Here is an 8,898-nt window from a genome sequence, read left to right as displayed (position 1 = left end):
GTACATTTTTTAAAGTTATTACAAATGAGGACAATAGAAGCAATCAAAATCAACAAAATAGCAATGATATGCAAGTGCTATAACAAGTCTCAGTTATCTTAACGCAGTACACGTAGCAAGGGTTTTTATTTTAAATTATATAATAAATAAAAAGGAAACAGATAGAATAGAAAAAGAATAGAGCAAGCTAGTGTTAGTAAATGAATAGAGTGCAAGTCTAAAAGGGGCACTTTTTTTAAAGAATAGAATTAGAATAGAAAGTGCTAGAGTTAGAGGGTCAAATAAAGATGGAAGAGATGTGTTTTTAGCTGATTCTTGAAGATGGCTAAGGGACTCAGCTGCTGGGATTGAGCTGGGCAGGTTATTCCACCAGGAGGGAACATTTAATATGTTCAATGTTTCTGAGCTATTCAAAGACTTAGATAGATAGCAGCTACGGTGCTTCAAAAACAGACTGCAATGATGTCAGATCAACATCATATAAATGGAGGCACATTTATTGTCTGAATGATCTGTACAGTAAAGAGCAATTGTACAGCATTTAATGCTGTCATTCTTTATCACTCTTTGCACGCTTTATTTAATCTCTGAATTGCCTCATCATCACAAATCTTTGCTCTTTCACACAGTCTTCACACTCCCAGGCTTATATAACATTTAAAGATGTCCTGGCAAGAGCAGAGCACATTTGAGAAGTGATAATTCATTTGGATGGCACTCAGCTTCACAGCGTTATATATGTGTTACATTGCACTTGAATGGGCTGTAAGTGAAGTACTATCTGAAAAGAGGCAAACTAATAAGACAAAAAGTGGATAATGAGAAATTTGAAAACGTTTTACATGGAAAACCAAAATATTGTACAAGCAGTATATATAATTCTGCAGAAACAAGAAATTCAGTCTGAGAAGAGAGAGAAAAAAACGGGAAGAAAGAGAACAGCTGCAAATCAAGTGTTTCTCAAGCCTACTGGCTCCAGCTTCAGTGTCTGGAATCAACACAAGCATCGTATTCCATCTGAAGTTCCTTTATTATCCAATAAGAGTATGATAATATTACTAGATCAAAGCAAGGCAATAAACACATCTGGAGTGGAACAAAGCATGAAATACGAGGATCTGGGACCTTTTTGTTCTTTTGTCTGTACTCAATATCACTCTGAATATCAGACATAATTAATTCTAAGCAGAAATGCTGAATTTGTTTGGTTATTAATTCAGTTTAAGTATATAACTTTCAAAAAGCAGTCTAACCTGTTTATTGAATATGTGGCCTGTTGTTACAGTATACACTCTAAAAAATGCTGGGTTAAATATAACCCAGCGCTGGGTTAAAAAGGGACAAACCCAGCGGTTGGGTTGTTTTGACCCAGATATTGGGTTGTTTTGACCCAGCTATTGGGTTGTTTTGACCCAGCTATTGGGTTGTTTTGACCCAGCTATTGGGTTGTTTTGACCCAGCTATTGGGTTGTTTTGACCCAGCTATTGGGTTGTTTTGACCCAGCTATTGGGTTGTTTTGACCCAGCTATTGGGTTGTTTTGACCCAGCTATTGGGTTGTTTTGACCCAGCTATTGGGTTGTTTTGACCCAGCTATTGGGTTGTTTTGACCCAGCTATTGGGTTGTTTTGACCCAGCTATTGGGTTGTTTTGACCCAGCTATTGGGTTGTTTTGACCCAGCTATTGGGTTGTTTTGACCCAGCTATTGGGTTGTTTTGACCCAGCTATTGGGTTGTTTTGACCCAGCTATTGGGTTGTTTTGACCCAGCTATTGGGTTGTTTTGACCCAGCTATTGGGTTGTTTTGACCCAGCTATTGGGTTGTTTTGACCCAGCTATTGGGTTGTTTTGACCCAGCTATTGGGTTGTTTTGACCCAGCTATTGGGTTGTTTTGACCCAGCTATTGGGTTGTTTTGACCCAGCTATTGGGTTGTTTTGACCCAGCTATTGGGTTGTTTTGACCCAGCGGTTGGGTTGTTTTGACCCAGATGTTGGGTTGTTTTGACCCAGCGGTTGGGTTGTTTTGAACCCAACCGCTGGGTCAAAACAACCCAACATGTGGGTCAAAACAACCCAACATGTGGGTCAAAACAACCCAACATGTGGGTCAAAACAACCCAACATGTGGGTCAAAACAACCCAACATGTGGGTCAAAACAACCCAACATGTGGGTCAAAACAACCCAACATGTGGGTCAAAACAACCCAACATGTGGGTCAAAACAACCCAACATGTGGGTCAAAACAACCCAACATGTGGGTCAAAACAACCCAACATGTGGGTCAAAACAACCCAACATGTGGGTCAAAACAACCCAACATGTGGGTCAAAACAACCCAATAGCTGGGTTTGTCCCTTTTTAAACCAGCGCTGGGTTATATATGCTGGGTGTATGCTTAAGTCTTCACAATGGAGTCTTTTCAGCCATATTTAAACTGTAAAACATTCATGAAGCACAAAAATAACAATAAAACAACAAAAATGTAAAACGTTCTTATTTTACAGTACATGTTTTATTTGTCTGCATAAGTAATTAAGCATAATATTTTACATCAAGAGGCTTTAAACTGATGAGAAACAATTTTAATAAGCTTGCAATGTCCCTAAAACAAACAGTGTTGCGTGTGAGCATGTTCTGCAATGTCAAAACATGGCACATGTTCCTGTGGACTGACTAGTTCAGATCAGTAAACAGACGGCAGGGTGGGATTAGAGTCAACACTAAAGATCTGCTTTAGGACTGAATACAGCGCTCAGCTAAACCTCATCTTAAACCTGACTCGGCTGTATTGCTTTTCTCAGTGTGGTGTGAAAAAAAAAGAGGCAAGCTACTTAAACATTTTTTTTTAAATATTATAAAAAATGTGATTGTAGTTCTGGTCCATTCAAGTGGAATGACAGATAATTAATTAATTATTTTATTTATTTATTTATTATATAAAAAATGTTTAATTCCACATTTTCCATTCACTGTAAAAATTAACTTAAAACTTACATTAAACTGACTTAAATAAAGTTTTCATATAACGTATAAAGTTGCAATTGCCCAACTTATTTTGATGAGTTAAAATGGGTTCATGTAAAAACAAATGTTGCCATGATTTACTGATCATATAAAATTTTTAAAGAAAAAAAAAAACTCTAATGCATTGAGTAGCAGCAAAGCTAAAGTGTATTGCATGGAAAAAAAATCACAACGTTTGTTTGTGAAGTCTGCTAATGATTATTAATATGTGACATCTGCCAATACAAAAGCCTATATTAAACATTGACTACAGGGGAAGGTAGCCCTGTCTGACATTTTTTCCTGTACACGCACACCCCTTATAGAAATGTATTAGCAATCATATAGCTTCCATCAAAACAATGTACTTGATATTAAATAAAAGCGATAACATGATTCTTAAAACTTTTTACTCTATTTGAAGGAGCTGCCATTTATTATGGTTTTACAGTAACAAATAAAGTCTAATAGTGTCAATATAAGTCACATTGAAGCACAGCGTTGTGATATTCTCCATGTAAATGTGATCAGCGGGACAGACTGGGTGCTGATGATAATCCATGAACAAACACACCTCATGTGCTCAGAGATTAGAGAGGTAAACGATCGCATGACAGGGGGTTTGTGTTAGTTCAGCATCCTGCTGCGCTCCTGGGTGGAGGTTTCAGCTAATACTTATCTAAAAATGTTTTTAAGGGCCTGTAATGGAGCTAATACTAGAACAGAAGATTTGGTTGTGTTCGGAGGTCGCCATGATTTTGCCAAGTAAGACATGTTCCTGGATCAACATCTTTTGTTGACCCTGGATCAACATTACTGTCCAAAAATATAGACTAAACCCAATCCCTACCCCTAAACCTAACCCTACCCATAATTTATTCCTAAAATCAGTGTGAAATGATAGCTGATTAACAAGGGTGTAGAAGCACCTAATCCTGATCGTAAGCCTAAAACAGATATTTCCAGAAAAGTTATCCCTTAATTCTGATTGGTTGATTGGAATGTTGATCCAGGAACATGTTGTACTTGGCATAGCATACTTCTCGATTTCTTTTTTCTGCAGTAGGCTATATAGGTTTGTATCAAGATTATAGTTCACTAAGACTAAAACCATAAAAAATGTTACTTTAAATAAAATAAATGTTAACTGAAATACAATTTTAATAATATATTTTAAGCTATAAATGTCAATAAAATATTAATATATTTTAAGCTATAATTGCCAAGAAAACATTTCTCATTTTCATTTAGCTTAACTTGATGTAATAAATTAACTAAAGCTAAAACGCACACACAAAAGATAATTAATTAACTGAATAAAAACTATATAGACATGAAAAAAACAAACAAAAATATTTAAATGAAAATGGAAAATATAAAGATAAAAACTGTAGTATCTCAATGATACTAAAATAACACTGGTATGTATATTGTGCACAAACTGCACATTTAATAAGCATATATCTACATACCTTGCAACATGTGCCAAAATGTGGACTGTACAAAATAGCTCTACTATATCTCAAAATGCAATGCACTCAATTCAACCTTCCATTTCCAGTCACAATATTTACTATGCAATTTAAACTGAAAAAAAAGCATGTGAAAATTACTCATGCAAAGATTTCAAACAGTAGCATGCCATATTTTTGTCATATGATCTCATTACATGGCATATTTATACATGGCATGTGCTGTCTAGTTAAACACACACACACAGACACACACACACAAACACACACACACACACATACAGTACACACGCTGTATGAATGCAGTATGAATGCTATAAAAATAATAAGAATAGTATTCTAGTATGTTATTCCAAACAGTGTGAGTGTGTGTGTATTTGGGCGATAGGGAATCCCAGTCACAGCTCATTAGTCTCACAGGTGCAGCTCATTAAATATTAATTAACACACACACACACACACACACACACACACACACACACACACACACACACACACACACACACACACACACACACTTACAATTCAGGAGTGTTTTGGTCTGATGAGATGAATGTGGGTGTAGGTTTAAAGCAATAAATGCACAGCTTTGGTTCTTGAGTGTATTTGCGTTAGTGTGTGTGGGAGTGAAAAAACAAAGCCTTTGTGACAAAGCCCTAAAAATACATGAGTAATACTGCAGGAGCTAAATAAATCCAATCCGGCATCCATCCATACTGCTCCACATACATCCATACTGAACACACACACACAGACACACACACACACACACACTCTCTCTTACTTGCATCTGTGGTTTATGGGGACTCTCCATAATGGTTTTTATACTGTACAAACTGCATTTTCTTTCACCCTACACCAACCCTACACCTAAATCTACCCCTTACAGAAAACTACTGGCAATTTTTGAATTTCATAAAACACTGTTTTGTATGTTTTTAAGCCTTTTGTTTTTACGGGGGAAGTGTCCTCATAAACCATGTTTATGTTGTAGTACCCATGTCATTATACACATTTTTGTCATCATAAACCATATATACCAGTACACACACACACACACACACACACACACACTGCCCTTTAAGTTCTCTCTCTCTCTCTCTCTCTCTCTCTCTCTCTCTCTCAATAGTTCACTTAAAAGAACCACTCGTATCATTGGTTCACAGCCGTCCCAGTGGATTGAACTATTGATCTGATGAGAAGTTTGCAGTTCGAACACAATTTGTGAAGATTAACAGCTTAACATACTTTAGCAACAAAACAAAAGGAAGAAAAAGAAAAGAACTAGGGATAAATGTTGGATTGATAGAGACTTGCCGGCCTGGAATTTTAAAACAATTAGATGTTTGAAGAGATGAAAGCCTTCCTGAGGTTGTTTTTTGTGGTTGTCTAGTTATGAATTTACACACACACACACACACACACACACACACAAAAGTTATTTAACTAATTATGTATGTGTTATACATACTGTATATGTGTATATATATATATATATATATATATATATTACACGTCAAAATAAATGACCTCAAAATAAACTGCTGCAGTATGTTGTCAAGTTGACAGTATAAATACTTGTTCATCCCTCATTCTGTATGAAAAACAAGTTGGAGCAACTTACAGCAATCTACAGCAACTCTGAACCTGATTAATGTCCAGGGTTTCTTCTCTTTCTTTTTCATGCAAAAAGGCAGAGTGAATGTGGCGATCTATCAGACCAGCCAATTACCGTCATTATCCTCAAGCTCTTCTTCAGTAGCACACTAAACATCGACCACCGCATCGATCAGACGGACATGCTCGTTTTGGAAAATGACTGAAAGATTTAGACTCCCTGCTATGAGAATCTTAAAAGACAGCAAATCTAGTCAAATTTAATGTGAACCTCAAGTCATGGATGGATGGCCACAACACTCTTGCATCATGGCAGCAAGTTTGTCTCTTTAATCTCAGCAGTGAAAGAGACTCTTTGTTTCATGAATCCACTTTTAACCGAAGCAGAGAGTTGAGGACATCTACTCCAGTCCCTCTGCATCTCTCCTCTTCTGCTCCTGTGTTCTCTCTCTCTCTCTGGGCGGATGAGGGTTAGGCAGGTGCATCAGACACAGTGCCTCTGTTGTGAGTCCTCTCACTGATCCATCTATCCTCTCCTCTCAGTCATCTATCTATCCTCTCCTCCGTCCTTTCCTTCAATCTCTTTGAACAGATGCGTACAAATCCTCTCCCTGGCAGCCAAAACACACCCTGTGCCAAACATCCCAGGCACTCAGACCAAAGACAAGAAGAAATATCAGATTGTCCAGTTCTTTCCCACACTGCTGTTCAGGAGTTTCTCACCACACACACATTGCTGGAAACTTGTTTTGCTCTCACAATGTATTAAATGGAGAGAATATTTCATATTATTCACTGTTAAAATAATGTTCCCAGAGTTAGAGTAAAACGTTATGTCACTGTTTGACATTCAGTGTTGTGACTGGTAACTTAAACTAAAACATAAAATCATTTTTGTTCATTCAAAGAAAAGAAAATATAAATATTAGACGTAAAATCTATCTATCTATCTATCTATCTATCTATCCATCCATCCATCCATCCATCCATCCATCCATCTATCTATCTATCTATCTATCTATCTATCTATCTATCTATCTATCTATCTATCTATCTATCCATCTATCCATTTATCCATCTATCTATCCATCCATCCATCCATCCATCCATCCCTGACTGCAATGAGCCACTGCTCAGTTTTTTTAATATTGTTCTCAACAGTTGAAACAACTTCCCATATTGAACAGTGTCACATAATAGACTTGTCACTTATTGACAGGAGGTCACCGTAACCAATCACATTTCATCCCTTCTGTCACCTGACTCCAAGCCTAACAATCACCTCGGAGGGAAGAAGCCGTTGCCATGGCGTCTTCAGAAGTATTGCTTTCTGACTGCGGCAGTACGGCTCTATTAGAGAATAATCAAACTGACATTTTGAATGGGCATTGATGAATAGCTCATACTCCAGCATCTAATCAATCATTCCACACCACAGCGCCGTCTGAAGACTGCAGACAAATTGGATTACGTGCCTTAGCCTGAAAACAATTAATGAGTTTCACAGCATTTCTTTGGTTTTGATTTCCCATCAAGGCAGCTTCAGAGTCTCATCTTTCTCCTGCTCTGGAGTGTCTTTGTTGTTGTGATGAGTCTGTGTTGGCTGTAGTATTGACAAAGGCACTACAAAAATCAAACAACTTTCTCATGTACTCAGTTAAAACGAGATGACATACTGCCCTGCATGTTTATTAGGAGTCTCTCTGTCGTTAATGAAGGACGTGTTTTAAAGTGATGAAAAATCCAGACACAAATTCACTGCTTATACGTTTCACTGGCTGTGTTTACACTCACCTTATAATGCAATGAAGTTAAAGCTCATGCAAACCCAATACTGTGATTATGTTAATACATACATGCTTACAATCAGAGTATCCTGAAAACAGCACTGCGGTATAAACCATAGCAACGGCAGTCTTTTGTGAGTGACGGCAAGTCTCTGCCTCTCGTTTTGTTCTGGGAAATGACAGAAAGGTCAAATCGTTTTTCTCACCCTTCAATCAACTGAAAATACTTGGCAAGCGAGAATATCACAAATACACAGTGGGGTTCTCCACTGTCAGAATTTAATTTGAGGTAATAGCGTGTAGGCAACACACTTACAGGCTGTGTTTCAACACCTAGTGAGCTACGTATGTAGGCAGCATTTTAGGGCGCACAACTCAAAGTGTGAATATGTAGGCATTTAATTATAATGCTTTCTAAGACAGTTCCCTGCTCACACACTCTTAAAAGGAAAGATTCCAGATGTAGGTTTTTGCAGTGATGCATTTTTGTTTCCCCAAAGAACCAATCTTTTTCTTAGCGTAAAGAACATGTTCATAATCTAAAGCACATTTCTTCACTATAAAGAACCTTTTGTGCAAGGGAAAGGTTCCATGGATGTTAAAAGTGTTTCATGGAACCATCAATGCCAATAATGAACCTTTATTTTTAAGATTTTAATGCATTGTGGCAGGCTTTTTTCCCCAAAAAAATTAATTAATTAATAATAATAATAATAATAATAATAATATATATTAAATATTCAAAATTACAGATAATTTCAGAGTATTTAAAAATAGATTTACCTAATATTTGCGTATATTATGCAAATGTACACACACACACACACACACACTTCTAGTTATACACTTTTTAATCTAAATCCACCCCTACCCCTAACCGAAAACTTTCTGCATTTTTACAATTTCAAAAGAACCGTTTACTTTATTTTCATACCAGTTTTACAAACGAGGACGTCCCCAAATAGAGGTTTTTGGTGATTTTGTCAGGTTTTGCTCACTTTTGGGTACAAATGTGTC

This window comes from Sinocyclocheilus grahami, unplaced genomic scaffold, assembly GCF_001515645.1.
Source record: "Sinocyclocheilus grahami isolate Dianchi unplaced genomic scaffold, SAMN03320097.WGS_v1.1 scaffold1220.1, whole genome shotgun sequence".
Taxonomy (NCBI): domain Eukaryota; kingdom Metazoa; phylum Chordata; class Actinopteri; order Cypriniformes; family Cyprinidae; genus Sinocyclocheilus; species Sinocyclocheilus grahami.
Note: the sequence above shows the minus strand (reverse complement) of the source record.